We start from the raw sequence: 21,083 nt of genomic DNA, 5'->3' as shown, positions 1-21,083 counted from the left end.
TGTGGTGAGATTTAAAGCAGTTAATAGATGTAAATCTTTTAGGATAGTGCCTAGTATATAGTAGGTGCTACACAATAGTTTGCAAGTATTACTTTTATATTACTAATATTATTTGCTTTCTTATCTGAGATGTCAGGTTTTTTGTAGAAGAATTTAAAGAAATTATTGATACTTGGAAGGGGAGCAATTTCAATGCAACAGAGCTGGAATGAGCTAGTGGATCTTAATTTAGATGTTAATATTTGTCTAATTATTTTACTCTTATTTGTGTTCATCGTATGCATTTTTTAGATGAGAAATGGATAATACATCCATAGTGTAACAGTTCCTCCTGGACTGTGTACATATTTACCTTTGAGATGTAAGGATGAATAAGGAGAGAAGTATAAATCCACTTAAAACTAATGAAAGTATCTAGATTTTAGTTGCAAACTGTCAGGTTACATCTCTTTGAAAATAAACAGTCTGCAAAAGCATTGAAATTCTTGATATGCAATTACGAGACATTCAAATTTTGAGGACTTACTTGAATACATTCGACAAGTAACAAAAGAACTGACCTTGTCTCCAACCATTCATCTTTCACTTTGTTACCATTTAATATCCATTCACAGAACAACTTCTAGTACCATGTACTAATATAGTTCTGGGAAAGTTTTTGTTCTACTTAAGTTAAAGATAATACTCCTAAGAATTTAAATATCCCTATAGAATTGCTCTTTTCAGGACAAGTCTTTGGTATTATGTCACTGGCCTAGGTTGAGAAATGTCATCACAAACAATTTAATGAGGCTAGTCACTCTATTTGTTCTAAGAATGATTTGTTCATTGCACAACTCGACATCCTTCTTATAAGAATCAATGAGACAGATTTCTTTTTGTGTTTTCCTGTTTATTCAGAACTGGTCTTGATTCATTCCTTGTACAGATGTCTAGTAAATCCAGAGTCAAATTCATGACCACCTTTTAGTAAATAAATGAAATTTTGCAATGTGCCTTTTGCATATTTATTTTTATTACTTCTCTCTTACTGTCATTTCCCTTTTGTTTTCATACCTCATCCACTTATTTCAATATGTTATTATTGAAACAGTATATATTACTGAATATGATATGTATTTATGAATCTACCTTATATGTTTTAGAACAAGAACAAGTATAAATAAAAATAATGGAAGAAGGAAAGGAGGAGAAAGGAAGAAAGAGAGGAAAGAAAAAGGGAAGAAGGAAGAGGAAAAGTTTTTAAGGAACTTAGTTATTCCAAATGCAGAGTACCATATGGTGAGATTTCTTATAGGCAAAGCAAATAAATTATATTCCTTGTAGAATAGGACACTAGTAATAATGGGTAATACCTATATCTACACATATTTGAGCTCCTTCACCCAGTTTCACTCCAAGGATTGTTGTGTTACCATGAGAAGGAGTCATTCAATTGGGTGATAGCTTGTATATACGAAACACATTGAGAACCCCAAAGCTGGACAGATTCTGATAAGTCCAGAGAGCACTTCCATTATGAAGCTAAGTCTGTCTGATGTGTGCATTTCTTTGTGCAGGATGGTGTTCATTAAAAAACAAAATCTGTTCTAACTTATAGTATGCTTGCTTAAAATCTTGGAATACCATGCAAGATCACTGAACTTATTATTTAAATTCTTCCTCTTATTTGGATTCTCTTTCCTTTTATTTTATTTGAAATAAATTCAGAACATTATAAAAGCCTGCAGCAGCTTTCAGCAAATCAGCTGCTTCCACCAAAGTTCTTCACACCCTTACAGCAAATTGTTTGAAGTTTCCAAGGTTATAAAACAGTTGGTCTTCAAGAAAAAACATTTTCATTTGAATATTATTTTGCATTTTTCTTTATATTGTAAATTTAAAGTGGAGAATGAAAATTTAGTGGATGAATATAATATTATTGTTATAATGTCAGTTGAGAGTATAAAATTCAAGTCAGTAAGTGGTCTGCAATTTCATCCTAGAAATTGTAGAAGGAGCTAGTCTTATACATTAAAAGCCTTGGACTCCAAAAAGATTTCTTTTTTCTTCCCTGAAAATTCCTCAGAGGATAAAACTCATTATGCCATAATTGAATATAAAGCTTGTTATACAAACACCCTAGGGAGAAAGACATATTTTCTTAAATTTATGCTAATATAAACAAAATAAATATCTCCCAGGTTTAGGACGAAGTTAGGAGCTGAACTCTGAGACAGCATACCTCTGGGCATAAATTCGAGTTATATTTCAAGGTCTGATAGTAGAAGTTTGTGGTGCTATTTCTCATTCCCTTTTGCTAAGATGCCATGGAGAATAAGAGCTAAATCTACAGGCTCTCTAATACAGAGAAACCAGAGCCTGGCATGTAGAGAACTGCCTCCTACCATGTGGAACACCCTCAGAGTGTATGATGGTTCTGGAATTGACTGATAGGAGCCCATAAGATCCAATCTGGTAGTTTTAGAATTGGACTTAATTTGGGTCCAGATATCTGGAAAGAAGAATTACACCAAAGCCACGACTTCTTACCACTACTACCAAGAGATCTGAGTTCTCTTCTCTGAGTAGCTGGAGTGGTATATGTCCTCAAAAGGACAAATCCTGGAGCTGTTATCCCTGGAACAAGCCCTGGCCCTTTGGTTCCTGGAGATGTGATGCCATCAGATCAATTCTTCCAAGACACAGCTCTGTTTATGCCACTGCTCTAGTTAAAAGACTTTAATGGACCAAGTTCTTCCTCTTAATACATCTGATTTTCTGGGTATATTCCAATTATTTTTGGAGCCCATGGCCCATATGGTAGGGGTCTCTCCTCCTATTCCCAGCTCTTTCTCTCTTTTTCTCATTCCTCCTCCAATCTCTGTGAACCACCAAAAGTGACAGTGCTATCAGTGGCCTGACTTCAAGCTTTCACTGGGACTTATGGTCAGCCCCCCTTAGTCACAGCCTGTCTTGGGCCCACCTTTGAATTCCCAGCATGATGCTGCCTTCTCATATACTCTTCTTCTATGGTGTTCAGATTATCTGCTTGTTTGCTATAAAATTCATTTCCCACCACTTCCCCACTCTGCTTTGTATTACAAGGTACTGGGCTATGCTAATTAGATTTCCCAGTCTCCAAGGTCTGTTGGCTTCCATTGGAGATTTACCTAATGCACCCAGAGATGTGGGATATTGGAGGAAGGAAGGAGCAGGTGTTTGTATGCCTACCTTTCTCTACTCCAGGTAGCTGTCATCTTCTCCATGATTGCAGCTCCAACTGGGTAGCTCTTGCTGTGGTTCCAATACCCACTGGGTGGCCTCAACTCATTGGTTCAGGTAACTACATTTCCTCATTTGTTTCTCCATCCCTAGGGATGATATGGGGTTTCTGCTGTTGCTGTTCTGTCACTTGCCTCACCATGAGGCTTTCCAGGCCTCCTAGCTCTTTGGGAACTGGTCCCCAGTACCAAAGTCCCTCTACTCAAATTCTTTTTGGGAAGTGCTGTCTTCCTCAGTGGACTGTTGTTGATACAATATAGTTATCTTCATTATTCTCCTTCTCCAGCTCACTCAAACTGAACTGTTTTTTATTGACTAGTTATTTAGCAAGATGAGTCATTTTGTAATGAAGAACAAAATAATTCATTAACTTTTCCAGTTAAACATCTGAAAGTTTGCTTAATGTCTTCAGATGGTGTGAAACACAGTATCCCATGCCTACAGGATGATAAACAAAAGAGGAATGTGTTTGTGGGCCTTCTGCTGATGATGCTAGAAAATCAGTCTCTTGTGAGAAAAAGCTCCCAGCAATATAGATCCTTAGAACTACTTACCATTATGTCAAATTCACTTTAGCATCTGCAAAGAGACATAATGTATGAATACTGAGAGAAGCACTGTTTTCTCTGTTTACACTTAAAGTCCTAAAGTTGTATAGATTTTTATAATCAAGTAAACTTTATAATTCAATAATGAGCCCTTTATTTAACCCTTACAGTAACATTTGATGTCTTGGGTCAATTTCTGTGTCTCTCATTAAAAAAGAGTAAATAAGTTCACACATGGTTCACTCCATCAAGACATAACTAAGTATTAAGGAGGAAACTTTCATTTTGAATGTTAGTGTCTCCTCCTTCTCAATTCCCTGAAGACTCATGTTCCATTTCTCTTCCACCTCGAGCAATGGTGATATTACAGCCAGTTCAGTCAATGAAACTCCCAGAGAAAAGCACATTTCCATAAGACTTCAGCAAAGTGTACCAGCTGCTTCAATCCTAGGACAAGTTAAGTGCAAACTATGTTTTCAAATTTTTCAGTGTTAATAGTCAAGGGCTTGGCTAGATATCCAGTGTATATTGATGAGCATTGAGAAGATGATTGGATGGGGGATGCAGGTGTGTTCCAGTTGGTCAGATGCTTACCTAGAGGACAGAGGGAAAAGATGCTTGGGCTTCTTTCCTGGAAGTGTGTCTGTTACTCAGAACAGTTCACCATGGCATGGACTCCTTGCTGCTCTCCAGGTAGTACTTCTGCATCCAGAGCATCATGCATTCAGTCATTCACTCATTCAAATGCTCCCCGCCACTGACCCTCCCAACACCTCATGCCAATGACTTAGAGAAAAGGGCCCACACTCTTCATGTTCATATGCAGATCTCTTATAAGAGAAATACTTTTTGTTATACATAAAATCGTTCCTGACTACTCTAAACTACGATGTTGTAGTCATAACTCCTTATGGTCACGTGTTCAGGGCTGATTTCAACTGTGATGCTCCCATGCATCAAAGAGGTGGTGCCCTTACCAAGCTAGTCATTTAGTACTTTGAATACATCCTACACTTGTCAACACATTTAATGAACAAGTTCCTAAAATGTGCCAGGCACTGTGCTGTTAATATATTGTTGAATAAGACAGACATGATTCTTAGCCCATGGAGAGAAAACAGTATTAACAAATAATAAAAATAAAGCATGATGATAGTTTTGACAGGAAAAGGGGTGAATATTATGGAAGCACACTGCAGGTAGTTTAATGTAACATAGAAAACAGAGACGGCCTCCTTGAGAAAGTGACATTCAAGATGAGATCTGATGGATGAGTGGAAGTTATCTAGAAAAAGTCTGTGTTATCTAAAAAATGTATGTCAGGGACAGGGGAGGGAAGGGTGGCAGTTCCAGTAAGAGGGAGCAGCATGTACTAAGATGTGACAGAAAGAACAGTGATGAAAGAGCTGAAAGAGTTCAGAAAGGCTGGAGTTAAAGGTGGATTCCCCACCAGGTAAGGCTAAACAGGTAGGCTGTGGTGGGACTCTTGGGTGGGTTTGTAAAATATATTGTAAAGTTGGAACTTATCCTAAAGGCAAGGGAACATCTTTCCAGCATAGACTGTCATTCTTAGAAGATCTTTCTGCAGAGTTAAAAAATGGTTTTGAGATGAGAAAAATGTTACTGCAATCCAAGTGAAATAATTGGTGATGGCCAGGAGTGAATTCTGGTAATTGAAATGGAGAGAAATGGATGGATTCAAGAGGTATTTAAGAGGTAGGGCCATTTGTCACTAACATACGTTGTGCAGCTTGAATACTTGGTTGGTTTCATATATATGTGTGTGTGTGTGTGTATATAATTTCTATGCTGCTCATATATTCTGAACCAAAAGTGAGGACCCATTGTTCATCAATGGGGCAAAATGCTATAAATTGTACCTCTCTTGGAAAAATCTGGGATTTTGATATTTACACTGATCTTCCTAATTGTATTAAAAGTCTGTAAAGGATATATCATAGTGTCTCCCACAGTACCTAGCACATATTAAGCATATGCACCGAGCATACATTAGTTGCTCAGTAGTGTTGTTTGATGAGATCAAGCGTGCCTGTGTGAAATTCAGCAACTCCAAGGGCACATGTCCTGACCTCTTCCTACATGAAGGGTGGCTGGATTGTTTGTTGCTGATATTCTTTTCGTTATGACCTAGGTAGAGTATATATAGTAGAAAGTGATAAACAACGTGGTATTTCTGGAATATCTTTAGTCTGGTGACCCCTGGACCAACACTGAGTTCACCACACTAGCAGTTCATAAACACATTCACCCTTAGGCTGTGTTTGAGAGGCAAAGGGCTTTCAGTTAATATGAAGCCGGTATTATTGATTTTTCTCCCACACATGGTGGGGGTGTGATAACCCAGACCTTATATTTATTAGCCCGGCTAATCATTAGCAGTGGTTGAACTTCAGAAAGTTCAGGGCTTTGGTGGAGTTTCAAATACTCAAGACTGGATGCTCATCAGGAGTGGAGGGAAAACACTGAAGATTTTTTCTTTATTCCTGAACTGTTTTCTTAGTGGTGTTTGTTTTCTGTTATCCCAGCCTTTCTGTTTAAGAACAATCCCGTAATTATCTCATTTATAAATTCCTTTTCTGTACTTTTTTTTGTTCCACCCAAAAGTTGTACAGAACTCTTTAACAGAAAGATTCATTTTTTTAAATTACCATGGGGGAGGGTATTATTTCAAATAGTCTCCAATGTACAACATGGTGTAGTAGAAAGAACATAGGATGTGGCAAAATACCCCAGGTTGAAGACAGTTTCAGCCACTTACAGAATAAAATTGGGCAAATGACTTATCTTTTCAGCTTTTGTGCCCTTATTTACTGAATGTGGATAAAAATAACGCAATTCACAGGTTTTTAATACTAAGTGACATATCTAAAGGGTTCTTTTTTAACACAACCGGGCATATAGTAGATGGTCAAAAAATGCTAACTTTACCATCCCATTTCTTTTTATTATCAACTTATCTATTAGTCAGAGATTGAGCTGAGACTGTCTAATGCTTCTTAGCTACCACTCTTAGACTTCCAAATAATCTATAACAACCTAAAGAGCCATATCCATGATGGACTGATTTTGTATTTCCCAGTCTCGACCTAGTACATGCTCAATAAGCTTTTTTGAAGAAATTCACAAAATAAACTTGTTGAAGAGGGTGTCGCTACTATAAGCAATTTAAGAGAAGGAGCAAGCCTCATTCACTGTTATATTCCTAGTCTTTGTCTCACAGGAGGGACTCAGTTAATATTTGTCACTGAATTAGTGAATAAGTGAATGACTGAAAATCATGATCTATTCCAGCTTGCAATGATTTGGTGATGCAAAGCCCTAAGTAGAGAGAAAATTTATCTATCAATGTAGAATGTGCTTTGATTGGATAGCCTGTAAGAAAAGACATGAAAAAGGAAGAGAAAAATTGCGAAGTAGATTTGATCTGAGAAAACCCCTTACAAGGACATTAATATCGTTTTAACTAAATTCTAAGAATCAAGGACAGGTTTTTGAGTTAGGGAATAAATCAGCATATTAAGTGTTTCTACTGAAGGTGTAAGTCAGTTTGTCAATAATCTGGCATAATTTTGAGGAAGATAGGTTTATTTTTGTACCTCTTCTGTCTTTTATTCATTATCTTCTTTTTTTTCCTTCACTTTTTGTTTTTTTTTTTTTTTAATCTCCCAAACATTGACTGTTCCCTTTTAACCACACTGCATACTGCCTGGGGTCCTAAAACTTTTCTCGCTGGTCATTCATTCAATGATTACAATCGCTCAAGGGCAGCCTGTAGCCAAATGACTGTCTGATGGCAGGTCTGAAAGTCCATCTCCTTGTCTTGAGGCAGGACAAATTCTGTGATATCATTTATGTTCAGATCTTCCTGTAGAATTACGATGGGTCTGGAAATTACCCAAAATTATATTATTTCTTGGCTTTTCTCCCTGGCCTTTGTCCCACTTCCTCACTGATATCTCTTGGGACTGCTTTCTTAATAAATCACTGGCACAGGTACCCTCATCTCAGGCTCTGCTTTTTGAAGACACTGGAACACTACTCTAGACCAGGTATTTCTCTCTAACTCTGCACCTGAAAATACTACTCACCATATATCTACTGACTAATGAAGTTAAGATGATGTCACTCCAATTACTTTTGTGGTAATAATTCTGGACTACACAGAACTTGCTTATTTCTAACCTACTCTTAATTAAATTCAGTTTCCTATCCACTTTTCATTCTAATTTCCTTTGAACATGTAGCAGCTCCTATGATCTTTAAGTTTAGTTTTACTCTTTCAAGCTCCTGACTTTGACTCCAACTCAAAGATTCTGGTTTGGATTGACCAGTAAACATTCCTAATTTTAGTTATCTAATAGTTGGATGTTTTCCCCAGTTGACTCAGGCCCAGGACTCAAAGTGCTTTCTTATCATATGCAAGCTTGAAGAGGGGTAGGGGTGGTGAAGCTTCAGGTACTCTGCTAGACAACTTGAATTCAAAGATGGCTAAAACTGTGTCTTGAAAAATAGCACCAAGTTAGCAATTATTGGTGCAGTGGCTCTAAAATTCTAAGTGAACACCCTTAAAGATACATGGAAAAAGGAGAAGAAAATTTGCAACACTATTCCAACTCTGAGTGACAGTTAACCTACTGCAAGTAGAGATGTCCGCCTATAACCAGGTCTCTGGAACAGAACTGACAAAACATTGGTGGCATCTGCTGCATAGCTGCTACCTTGAAAGACAATAAGGAGATCTTTCATCAATTATATACTGCCTATTCCTGGAATTTAAAAGGCAAGGTCTTTTGTTCACCCTATCTAGAAAAATGGGCAGCTATCTTTCTAATGCAAAGAAAATACTTTCTACAATGCCAGAATGCACTCTTTTCTCTAGCATCAATACCAATTCCAAGATTTTGTACCAAACCAAGTAGCTGTTCATGTGTAAGGGAGAGAGAAAGATTCTTAGAAGTGGGTAGAGGGAGAGACAGGTGGGCATACCTGATACCACACATGAATGATTTATTAAATAATAATGTATAGCTGAGAGACAGTTGACGAGGAGAAAAATCAACACTGAGAATTTAGGAACAAAAAAGGTGTTAGTATAAAATTTTGTCCAGTTAGGAGTAAAACCAGTTAAATTTGACTAAAAATTATAAATATAGTTTTAATTTTAAAATTAGTCTGAAAAGAACACCTATGTATGGAGAAGTAATCTGAAGCTATAATTTGATTATAACTCCAGATTTTATTTATTTTAATGCAGATCATGAAATGGAAGGAAAGTTTGTAGAGAGAAATAAAAATTAGTAAATTCCTCATTTTATATAGGGGGCAATTATTTTTAACTTTGTTAATTAGCTTTATATAGGATAAGGTTCTATTTTGAAAACCTTAAAAGTAACCACAAATAGATTAAGATTTATAGCTTTCAGATTACTAAGGATAAATGGAGGCAGGCATTTGGTGAAAGAGAGGGAAAAGAAAGAAAAAAGTGAAAATTATATTTTAAAGAAAAGTTTTAAAAATTATCATATAAAAATATTATAAACAGTTTAAATTACCTTGATAATAAAACAAAGACCCAGACTTGGCTGAAAGCAAAATTTAAGTGTGTGATGTTAAATTGATATACAGTTGGCCCTCTGTATCCATGGGTTCCGCATTTGCATCCACATCCACGGTGGATTGAAAATATTCAGGAAAAAAAATTACAGAAAGTTCCTAAAAGGAAAATTTGAATCCAAATTTGTCATCCACTGGCAACTATTTACAAAGCATTTACATTGTATTTACAACTATTTCCATAACATTTACATTGTATTAGGTATTATAAGTAATCTAGAGATGATTTAAAGTATACGGGTGGATGTGGGTAGGTTATATGCAAACACTACACTATATTATAGAAGGGATTTGAGCATCTGTGGATTTTGGTATCTGAGGGAGGTCCTGGACCCAATCCCCCATGGATACCAAGGGACAATTGTATTCTTAAAGCAAAGCATAATTAAACAAAATTTACTTGGGTTTAGAACATTAAGGAGTAAAATTTAAAATAAAAGATATAATTCGTAATAGATATGGAATAGTAGTTTATCATGCAACATAGCATCAATAATTCGAAAGCAAAAATAGAAATACAAAGAGTAATTGATTCTAGCATAATTATTGCTGAAGATTTTAATGGAGTTAAAAAACTGAATAACAATTTTATATCAACACACTCACATACACACGCACACACACACACACACACACACGTACCTAGTTGAGACTACGTATTTTTCTTAAAATTCTATAAACATTTCAAAATTGATCATATGCTAGGCCACCAAGATATGTAAAGATATTTTTTAAAATTTTAAATTAGAAATAAAAAGAAGTTTAAACTAATAAAACACTGAAAATGAATCTTTTAAAATAAAACAAACAATTTTAAATAACTATTCGGACAAAAAGAAATTAAATTTAGAAATACATAATTTTAGAAAATAATTAAAATTTAAATTCTACGCATCAAAATTTATGAGATGTGACCAACATGGCGAAGAGAAAAAAAATGCATAGCTTTAAATGTTTTCGTTATTTGAAAATAAACACTGATAGAAGTGATTAAAATGCTTCATTCAAGAAGTTATGTAAAACATAGCAAACTTGCCTAAAGAAAACAGGAGAATATGATAAAAGCAGAAATCATTAAATTGGAATGCAAAGTTAAATTGATACATCAATATTTTGTTGAGAAAACATTGAAATAAAAACTTCTAAAAATTCTGATTAAATGGATATGACACATAAAGAGAAAATGAAAAAAAAAATATGATCTTTTCATCATTCACATCCCTGAAGACACATAAGATAACATATCTGGTTAGTAATGCGGCTGACACTTAACACCGCCAGAGATACAGTCTTAAATCTTATTGCCTGGTTAAAAAAAAAAAAAGAAAGAAAGAAAATAAGTAATTAAATTTATCTCAAAAATTTCAAAGCAGTTTCTTTAGGAAATAAAGAATAGGAAACTAAAGCTTAGTCTTAAAGAGTAAGTTACATAAAATGTCAGTTAGGAAATGGTAGAGATAGGGTTCAGATTTAAGTTTGCTTGATCCTAACACTTTAATCTCTGGAGAACTTGCACAGAACACTTGTCCTATAGTTCTATGTCTCACGTTTGGCTAACACACAAAGGCAACCCTAGCAGTATCAGCCTGCATGGCTATATGTGATTTTCTCTAGCAGTACTTTGCAAGTGAATATAGGACTAGATCACAAGGTGTAGGTCCATGCTTTCCTAAGGAGAAATCTACAAAGGACACTCTAGTTTGAACTTGCAACGATAACAACAACAAAAGGAGGAATGCATGAGGAGCAAGTTCCTCTTCAACTAAACTACATCAACTAAAAGAAGGACAAATCTGCATACTTCCCAAGGTCCAAATATGGGTGCTAAAGAAAGAAGCAGGTCTGGGTTCATCGGAAAAGGAATACCATATAAGAAAGTTTCCTTGAGGTGGGGATAAGACCCCAATGTGTGGAGGCCAGATGGAAGACTAGGGACTGTTTGGAGGTCCTAAGTGGCAGCCAGATAGGAATTCTTGTTCTCACCAAGTAGCTTCAGTCAAAATCCCAGCAAGGGATCCCTAAGGAATCCACCTAAGTGCTCCAAAAGAGGAAGAATCCGCTTTTTACACATTTTAACACATGGTATCCCAGCAGATAACACTAACCCTAGATCATTATTGCTTTGATCAAGTATATCCTGTCTGCTCTTTTCTTTCCTCCTTCCTTCACCCCAGCCTAAAGAGATAAGAGCAGCAGTTAGAGAGTGGAAGAGGAGGTGGAGAGAGGAAGAGGGAGGAGGTTGGCCAGACCCATCTTCTCCATTGCGGGTTCCAGTCTAGGGCAGATGAAAGCCAGGAAAGGAAGAAGCTTTAAGTGGGACAAGAATCTAGAGTTCTGAGATTACACTGGATGGAAATTGTTAATTACAGAAACAAGATAAATCTTACGACTGAAAAGACTTTTAAAAACTGTTTCTGACCTGAGATTTTACCTAAAGGATGGGAAAGAATGAACTCATAGAACATGGTTGAAATGGCAAAAAAATACCATACGTACAGACTTTCAACAGGTACATGAAAAGGGGCTCAACCTCACTAATCATCAAGGAAATGCAAATCGAAAGCACAATGAGATATCACCTCACACCTGTTAGAATGGCTGTTATCAAAAAGACAAGAGATAACAAGTGTTGACAAGGCTGTGGATAAAAGGAACCCTTGTGCATTGCTGGTGGGAATGTAAATGGTGTGGCCACTACAGAAAACAGTATGGAGGTTCCTCAAAAAATTAAAAATGGAATTACCATGTGATACAGCAATCTCACTTATGGGTATATATTCAAAGGTAATGAAATCAGAAACTCGAAGAGATGTCTGCACTCCCATATTCATTGCATCGCCACTCACAGTAGCTAGGATATGAAAACAACACTTGCACAATGGAATAATATTCAGTCATGAGAAGGAAGGCAATCCTGCCATTTGTGACAGTGTGGATGGACCTTGAGGGAATTATGCAAAGTGTGAAAAGTCAGACAGAGAATAACAAATACTGTATGGTCTCATTTATATGTGAAATCTGAAAAAGCAGAAGTCAGTTTGCAAGGGGCAGGGGATGGGGTGGTGGGAGAAATGGGCAGATTTTGGTCAAAGGGTACAGTTACAAGAGGAATAAATTCTGGAGATTTAATTTACAGCATGATGACTATAGTTAACAATACTGTTAAGTTGCTGAGAGATTTAATTTTAAATATTCTCATCACAAAAAAAGAAATGGTAATTATATGAGGTGATGGAGGTGTTAACTAACCTTACTCTGGCTATCATTTTGCAATATATAAGTGTATCAAATCATCAATATGTACACCTTCACTTACACAATGTTATTTGTCAATTATATGTCAGTAAAGCTAGAAGGAATAAAACACCCACAAAACCAAACCAGTAAATCTAATCATCCAATGATCGAATTTTATGCTTCTGTTGTTTTTCTTGTCACCATCTGATGTCGCTGTGGAGCGCATATTGAGTGAAGCATGGTGAAGTCCTCTAGAATTGCAGCAGCATGATGGTGACCCAGGGACATATGGCTAAACAGCTGGCACTCTAGTAGGTACTTAAGCACTGTCACAAGCAGTGTGGTGACGGAGGTCAGAGTTGCTTGCTGGACAGTAATCTCTCAAGGTTTAAAATAAGTTGAAGTCAGTGTTCCACATGATTCCCCTAAGCTACAGTAGCCCCACTATCCCTTTAGCTCTGCACGTACAATGTTACAACTCTTTGCTACATCATTTCCCAGTGCACAGAAGTCCTTTACCTTACCAGTTCCAAAACTTGTTCCATTCTCTGTTCTAGGACATCTGACATTTCCTTGTTCAAATGGACAACGAGAGAAGGAGATACTGAATTGATTTTGTTATAATTACAAGATTGGAAGTAATTTCTTTTTTGCTTTTGATCGTTGTAGGAGTACTGTTTATGTCATTCATTTTCTTAAAAAGAAACCTTCCAAAAAGCATGCTGGGCAAAGTCTTGATTTGACCTCCAAATGCTGCATTGTCTCCATGCAGATTAATCAATATCTTTCTGTTGCTTTGTAAATCGCCAGTCTAATGCACACCAGCCTTGACCAGCCAAAAAACAGAATGGCTTTACACCACTTGTGGATACATGGACAACCATCTTCCTCGAAGTTGTGCCTGCTGCCCAGTTCATTACTCTCATTAATGACTCCAACCTCCTGGGGAAATGAAGTGCTTTGTCACACACTGATCTTGCTTAAAAGAAGGTGTCTTCATCCTCTGCTCTTATTATCAAAGAGAAAGTCTATTGTTACTCCCAGTTCACTATTAACAATGCAGGAGGCAGGGGTGGACAATGCATACCTGGGCTTTGCAATGAGGTCTGGCAGGTCTCCTCAGGGAGAGACCAGGAGAAGAGTTTCCATATAGATGTTTTGCCCAGCTTCCCCCATCTACCTCCTGCTCCCATCAAAAAGACGTCATGATTAACAAAAGATGGATCATTTGAACAAACTTTGAATTTGGTCTCTGAGGCTTTTATTTTTGTTGCCACAAATGGATTAGCAGAGCAGCTTCCTGGCCCCATTGTGTATCTCAGGGCAAGGCAATGACAGTTGTTTCTTTCAGCTTTGATTAGTGTTTGCTTATCTGGGTTCATTTTCAGAAAATTCTAAGCTGAGTACTTTTGTTCTTTTAAGATGTGAATTGTCTCCCCTCCCCCAAAATTCATATGTTGAAGCCCTAACCTCCCTCCCCCTAACCCCCCCCACCCCCTCCCCACCCCCCACTTTGACTGTATTTGGAGACAGGGCCTGGGAGGAGGTGATAAAGGTTAAATGAGGTCATAAGGGTGGGGCCCTTGTACTGTAAGTTCTATGATAGGAGGGTTTGTATCTGTTTCACTTGTGAATTTATCCCCAGTAACTGCCACAGACTTGCCAAAGGGATAAGTGCCCAATGAATATTTATTGAATGAATGAATTTGAATAAATGAATTCCTGTTTCATCATGGCCTAATTTATGTTAGGGCTCAAGCCAAGATCCCTGACATCCTAATTAAGGTGACAGCTCTACATCTGGCAAGATTACAGAAGATCCCACATAAAGATGTTTGGATGCATGTACTCAGTTTTGGCAGGAGGGACATTTATCAGAATCTAATCCTCCATATCTGTATCAATTCCTCTGCTTTTTTACCCCCCTCCCATGCAACCCACACAAAATCTTTGTAAAATTCTTTTCCCCTTCCCGCCAGTTCAGGGATTCCGAGTTAGATGGTTGTTATCTACCACAGTTCAACCCTAGAAAATGAATCTGATCAAGCAAATCTAAAGACTGAACGAAGAGGTTAGCAGTAAATGGATCCAGTCCCTGGATGGCTCTGTCTAATTATTAGCAACCTACACTATATAGAATTAATCAAATTATGAAATTATTTTGGCCAGCATGCCTGTTAATAAGTTTAATTATTTTAAAACATACATGCAATTGAATTTATTAAATTGTCACAAATTAGGGTCACACCTCAATTATCCACAAGTGTGTGCGTTGTGAATCAGGGTCTTGTCTTTGTACTGAATGACCACACCCTAATCTAAAGAGAATAGATCTGTACCGACAGGGGTCCAGGATAAGCAGAGAGTGCTGAACACTCCAGGACCTTGAGAATTTCCCTGTTTCTAAAAATCAAAAGCACTATTGTTGACCTGGGGATTCATACTTTCTCTAGGTTCTCTCTTCCCTGTCTCTCTTTCGTCTGCGTGGAGTCTCACTGTGTCATAGAGAGAGAGAGAGGATGGCATCCTCAGAGATTTACTATTGCTGGCATTTGTCTTCCCAGGCTTCACTGATGGGGAGGGGGCCATATTTCGAGGCAACCCATTTTGTTGATAAGCAGCCTAATGGTGGAAATTTCTTATGTTGATATGAAATCTATGCCTTTATGCCTTTACATGGAGTGTGTGTGTGTGTGTGAGAGAGAGAGAACCTACTGTATGAAATTCCACTGATATAAATGACACAGTTTTATTCTCCCTTCCTGCCTCTGGCCTTTCAACCCGTACTTGGGAGCCAGTTTTTCTTTTGCTATTTGGATGACATTTCAGGCAGCTACTATACTTTTTGTGGTAACTTGTAGAAATACAAACATCCTCTGGTTACTACTAGTCATTAAAAGTCTCTTTTCAGTAGTTAAATGTCTATTTTCAAGCAGTTGTCAAAATTCTGAAATTAATGCTGCTCTAGTCCCCCAGCTTCTTGGTTGCCCTGAGCTCTGAAATCCTGCAGTGGGGAAGAGCTGAAATAGTTGTCACCTGGTGGTTGGGTCCCAGCCTTTTGTGATCTCGGCCAAAGGGGAGATAAACAGATGCTCCATTTTAATATCCTCTCATGTTGATAGAAAACCCAATTCTTGCTGCTTCTGAACAATGCAGATAGAACAATCCTATCTCGCATTTACACTCAACCAGTTCAAATATTTGAAGACAGCTATTTTGTCATCTCTTATACCTAGTCTGCTTTCCATTGCCTGTTCCTCAAAGATGATGGTGGCTTTCAGACCCCTCCCCACTCTGATTTTCTCTTCTGGTCATATTCTGATTTGCCATGGTCCTTAAAATGTTGACCTGTAATTGAACATAATACTCCAGATGTGGCTTGACCAGCATATAGAAAGACGATTACTTCCCATAAAGCAGAAATTACACTTTTATTAATGCAGTCTAAGATCCTTGGCTTTTTAGCAGCCACATCACACGGAATTACAGAGTTGACTGTAATTCAGAATAATATCCAATTTAAAGCAAGTGCTATTCCCCTGCCAGCTGGATAGGGTTTCCCATTTAAATGGAGCATTTAAGCCAAAATGAGGTTAATATGTGACCAGAGGTGACATTAGACCACCAAAGCACATTGTGCTCCTAAATTGGTTGACTAATAAGTGTCACAAATCAGCTCAAGTGAAACTGGAAGTGTCAACTACCCTGACTACTTGTCAACAGGAGGAGAAATTGGGGTGGTGGTGGTAATAAGTCATTTTCCAGAATTATTCATAGGTGTTCTGTCTGAAGGAATAGGCTTATTTATTATACAACTCGCTCTCTTCAGATGTTAATGGGATATTTAAAATTCGGCTCCCTTTAATTTTTAAAAACAACATGTTTCTGATTTGAAAATACTTATTCATTGTAGAAATTTGGAAAATATGGTAAAGTGTAAAGAAGAAAAATTAACCTGTATCTGCAGAGATAACTACTGATAGCGTTTTTTTTAGTGTCATTGCTTTTTTGTTTGAAATTGCTTTTAGCGAAAGGGAACAGTCACATGAATTCACACAGGTTTATAATATTCATCTTTACTAACCAAAAATAAATGCCCCTGAGTTTCTTCAACCAGGAAGAGCTTCCCTGAACAATGTTCATGGAGGACTTGACTGATAACTTATGCAAGAATTAGAGAAGTGTGATCCGTAACGTGTCTGCGTCTTTGTGACGCTACCATATTTGTAGGTAAAAAATAGTTGAATATTGGCAATATCATATGGTTTAGCAGAGTCAATTTGTGACAGTCTTGCAAAGAGTTTCTTGAATTCTGTGGGTGTTAAGACAATTCTTCTGTAGTTGATATAAATAGCTCCATTTGGCAGGAGAATGTCGGAGACTAGATAAAAGCTGCCCACTCTTATGTTTTTTAATGATTAAAATGCAAAGACTAAACAGCCAGAACACTTTGCATAAACGTTGATGTGTTAAGTATATTTTAATATACCTTTAATGTGCTTGGTAACTGGTCTTAGGTAATGTATTTCTAAATATGAGATTTTTATTGATGGTGTCTCTCTGTTTTGCACTCTCTGTCTAATATAAATAGTGCTGACCAGGAACTTAGATTGATGTCCTCAGGAGGGATGAAATAATGCAGGAGTTCTATTCCCACTCATTTTCATTTTAAGGAAATCCCAGGCCTGTGTGTCCATACAAACACATTTTCAAATAGGTTGAATAAAGCATCCCTCTCTTGATCTAAATAAAATATCTTAAGAAGAGTGGTATAAATCTAATTACTGGTACTAATCTTCCACGTGGGCAGCACTTGCGTGAAAGAGAAATACATTTCTTTGTTGTGATTATTGCTTAGTGATCAACTGTTCAATTGAATTAGCCTTAATTTTCCATTTTGCTTGCCTTTCAAGGTATAATTAAAGCCTGATGTCAAATCTCACTCCAGCTCTCATCGATAACTTCCACTTAACCACTTTTAAGAAGACAGCCAGGCTTTAGGCTCAGACAAAGAGGCTACAATTCACAACTTACTGTTTAGATGACCCTTGAAAGCCATCCCTGGTCGATAATTCAAAACAGTGTCCAAGTCTCTGTATAAAGGGGAAGGAATTAACCTTTCATGCCCTCATAGCAATGTTTCATCTAGGTAATGTAAATCATTTAGACTGAAAACATAACAAGATAAAGAGCAAATTTTTTCTCTGCACGTGAGTGAAGTGGGCTAAGAAAAGAAAAGCAGTCATTTCCTTCATATTATGCTAGAAACAGAAAGAATAACACTTCTGTGATTGGGCTGAGAAAGCTACTTGTTAGGCTGGTGTTGGTAATGGAAGAGGTCAGAAGTGGCACCAGATAGCTGCAGGGATCGCCAAGAAGCAGGTTACATGGGAAACAAATGACGTACAAGCTGTTATATTAACCATTGTTTCGTTACTTACAGCAGAAAAATACTCTCCTATTTGTTACCTCCATTCATTCCCTCAACAAATCTCAAACACCTCCTTTACACAAAAGAAGCTGAATCGAGGAGAAATTAAGTGATGGATTGGGTGTGGCACAGTAGAGTTAGAACTTGAATTCAAAACTTATAAATCCATGACCCGTGCTTTTTCCACTAACCCACAGCTGCTGGAATGGCCTTGTGTCTTCCTCTCCATTCTCGTAGAAAGCCACGTAGGGAAGTACTAATATATCCATGACCAAGTGGTGGAGAGGTTCATCTCCCTTCTGAGTGCTGGATATCAGAGGTGATGACCTTTGACAAATGAGGGTGAAATCAAATTCAGTGTCAGGCATCGAGTCAGCAATGAAGTAAGCATGGCACTTGACAAGTAAGTGTTATTGGCTAGTGCGGAGTTTATTTACAGTGATGATACTTTCTCAGTTCAATTTCTTGGAAATCATAAAATAAGTACATTCTTTTCTTTTTAATTGAGTCCAAATAGTACAGAAGGGTATAAAATGGAAACTAAATCATCCTTCCATCCCACTTCCTCACTCTTGTGCCCACTCCTATTCCTAAACTGTAACCATTTTAATTATATTCTAGTTAATCTGGTACTTGTCACCTTACTTTAAAATAGTAGGCTCACACTTGACTCTATTCTTTGCTTTATAAATTTACAATTTTCCTTTAAGTTGTATTATAGAAGATTAAAGTAAACCCATTTTTTTACTCCCTCCCATATAGCCTCCACTCCTTTTTTCTGCTTTTAAAACAATAAGTATTATATCATATATAACATTATATTTTATAATAATTATAGTTATTAAGAACATTATTATATTATAATTTGTGTATTAAATATAATATTGTATGTTCAATTTGTAATGTATGGTTATAATATAATATATATTATTTTTATTTTTATTTTGGATACCTTTGCAACTCCAAATAATTCAGCTGTTTAAACACTCATATGTGAGACTGAAACAACAGAAAGTTTGATCGTGAGTTTTCATACATAGGTAAGGCTTGTGGATGGGGGGAGATACAGGCTTTACATGAGAGGACTTGCTATAAAGCTAGCTCCAATTTATTGCATTAAAATATGGAAAAAAATTTAGCTAAAGTATACATAGGAAATGTTCTTTATCATAAAAGATTTTGTATTTGACAATTAATGTGGGAATATTTTGTATGTTACATCTTGTTAGTAGAAGTAGACCTTATTAAGTCAGGAGATTTAGACAAACATTCCCCCATCAAGAAGAAGAAAAAATTTTGGTCAGAAAGACACTTGATCCAGAAACCATAAAGGAGAAGAGATAATTCTTGAGGCCATCACAAAGGGAAATGAGAAGCTGACTGAAGTGTTTGAGGAGAAAACAGTAGTCAAATTATCATCATCATTATGGAGATGTTAAACTAGGGGTAGAAGGGCAAACAGTGAGTCTGCAAGATCTCAAGAATGTTCGGCATGTTTTTTGTCTTTCTCCCTCTGGCATATTTTTGAACAGCAGAGATAAACCAAGTGTTTCGGGGTCAGCTTTGATTTGCATGTATGACTTGCTAACTCTGTGAAGGAGACCTGGAAATGAGGAATTGTGGAGGCCATTCGCCTGGAGGTTTCTGTGAATTAGAGTAGAGCAGGTTGCTAGAAACCACACAGCAATTGCTTGCTCTCCCTGTCTTTTGTGCTCACTGGCCAAGAGTCTTTGGCGCCCTCAGATAAATTAAAGACACGCACGCACCCACAAAACAAACAATTGCCTTTTACATAACTGCCCTTATCGTAATGAGTTCTGGCCGAGATTCTGCTCTTCTGTTTCTGTCTTTCCCATCTTCAGCAGATAGAATTATCACATAAGATTTTAAGGATCTCTCTCTCTCTCGAAACAGATATATGGCCTCAGGACTAGAAGCAAAGTTATTTCTTCTGATCAACACTGATTTAGATATCCATAGACACTACATTTGATCATTAAGAAAAACTGAAGCGTTTTCAAAGTAGAATAACGGTTTCATTTTGCCCATGAAAACTCACCCTCCGTGCATGCTCTAAGGAAAAACTCACCTCCTGTATTTCTCCTCTTCTGTCAACTACTTCACTTCTGACACCAGATATGTGGATTTTCTACACACAAAGCAATGCTGTAATACCAGCTGGATGTCGTGCGATTTAACTCTATTCTGACACTGTCTACCTGGAGTTAGCGTCAGATACCACAGGTTAAAGGTTCAGTCCCACAATCCTGTCTTTCCCTTTCCCCCAACTTCAGATGCCAATTGCAAGTCTAGGCTGTTACCCGTGCTATGAATTGTTATGTTACCTGTGCTATGACTGGCTATGAATTAGAGGTTTGCATAACCCCCTCCTCGGATTCAGTAAATTTGCCAGAACAGCTCACAGAACTCAGGAAAACAGTTTACTTAGTAGAGTACCCATTTATTATAAAAGGGTATACAGTAGTCCCCCCTTATCCATGGCATATACATTACAAAACTCCCAGTGGATGCTTGAAACTGCAGATAGTAGTGAATTCTATATATACTATGTTTTTTTCCTCTACATACATACCTATGATAAAGTTTAATTTATAAATTAGGCACAGTAAGAGACTAAAAATAATAACCAATAATAAATTAGAACAATTATAACAATATGCTGTAATAAAAGTTATGTGAATATGGTGTATTTCTCAAAGTATCTTATTGTACAGATTTAATGCCTTTTCCATTTTATCTGAGCACTATCACATACTGTGGCCATAACTTTTACATTTTGGTGTATGACAGCAAAATTAGCACAAATTTATTCTTCCTTTTTCACACTTTCATGGATAGAAGATTCATTCTTACAGTAGATCTTAGCTTCCTCAGCATATGATTTTTTTTCTTACTAAGGGGAGAAGTTTCACCTTTTCCCTTAAAGGAAGACTTTACAGCTTCTCTTT

This window comes from Balaenoptera physalus (genome assembly GCF_965194825.1).
Source record: "Balaenoptera physalus genome assembly, chromosome: 7".
Lineage (NCBI taxonomy): Eukaryota > Metazoa > Chordata > Mammalia > Artiodactyla > Balaenopteridae > Balaenoptera > Balaenoptera physalus.
This window is presented reverse-complemented; position numbering follows the sequence as displayed.